The sequence below is a fragment of the Anopheles funestus genome, assembly GCF_943734845.2.
Source record: "Anopheles funestus chromosome X unlocalized genomic scaffold, idAnoFuneDA-416_04 X_unloc_71, whole genome shotgun sequence".
Lineage (NCBI taxonomy): Eukaryota > Metazoa > Arthropoda > Insecta > Diptera > Culicidae > Anopheles > Anopheles funestus.
Window position 1 is genome coordinate 6,432 of NW_026045200.1, and position 1,069 is coordinate 7,500.

At 47.0% G+C, this 1,069-nt stretch overlaps 1 non-coding gene across 1 annotated transcript in view; it reads left to right on the top strand.

Moving 5' to 3' along the window:
- Window positions 1-980: 980 nt before the first annotated feature.
- LOC125774003 (5.8S ribosomal RNA) overlaps window positions 981-1,069 on the top strand; it is a 158-nt gene continuing 69 nt past the window's right edge. The window contains exon 1 of the ribosomal RNA XR_007420528.1: window positions 981-1,069. This exon is cut by the window's right edge and continues 69 nt beyond it. This is a non-coding gene — a ribosomal RNA (5.8S ribosomal RNA).

Consider the following 1,069-nt stretch of genomic DNA (forward strand, 5'->3'; position numbering starts at 1 on the left):
AGTTAGTTGAAGAGTTATTAAACTCTTATGAAGTATGGTTGTGCAATCACAACTTATGACTTTAACCTATAAAGTGGATATGGACTTGCAATTATAACATGGAATCTCTACACACCCCATGAGCTCGATCCAATCCACGCACACGAGTTGCCTGAGTAGCGACAGGTATACCGATGTGCAATACGTATCCGGCCACGGCACGGAACGAACGGGAACTGTGGTGCAGACATACAAAGAGTTAAGCCTACTAGTCATTAACTCTAAGGACGGGGCCATGGGGCGGTACGCAAAGGATACGGATGAGCGAGTATGCAGGCCCAATACTCAATAGCTCGATCCGATCCAAGCACATGAGTTGACTGCGGCGCCAGGTTAACCAATGTGCTAGATTCTATTTGGCCAGTAGAATCTTGTGTCTTACGCGATTTGATACCAAGACACCAGAACGAAAGTTAGTTGAAGAGTGATTAAACTCTTATGAAGAATGGTTGTGCAATCACAACTTATGACTTTAACCTATAAAGTGGATATGGACTATCAATTATAACATGGGGCACACACCATGTTCTCGATCCAATCCACGCACACGAGTTGCCTGAGTAGCGACAGGTATACCGATGTGCAATACGTATCCGGCCATAGGCACGGAACGAACAGGAACTGTGGTGCAGACATACAAGGGCCATGGGGCGGTACGCAAAGGATACGGATGAGCGAGTATGCAGGCCCAATACTCAATAGCTCGATCCGATCCAAGCACATGAGTTGACTGCGGCGCCAGGTTAACCGATGTGCTAAGAGAGTTGTTCCTGGGCCTTCAAAGTGACTTCAAAACTATCTTAGCGAATGGTGGCCATGGGCGTAGACATGAGCCACAAGTCACAAGGCCTGGGACTATTGGGTAATAAAGACAACTTAGTCAGAAAGTTAGTCTTTGGACGTACCACCGGGATTGTGTTACATTGGGAACCTTACTATAAAACCCTAGGCAGGGGATCACTCGGCTCATGGATCGATGAAGACCGCAGCTAAATGCGCGTCACAATGTGAACTGCAGGACACATGAACA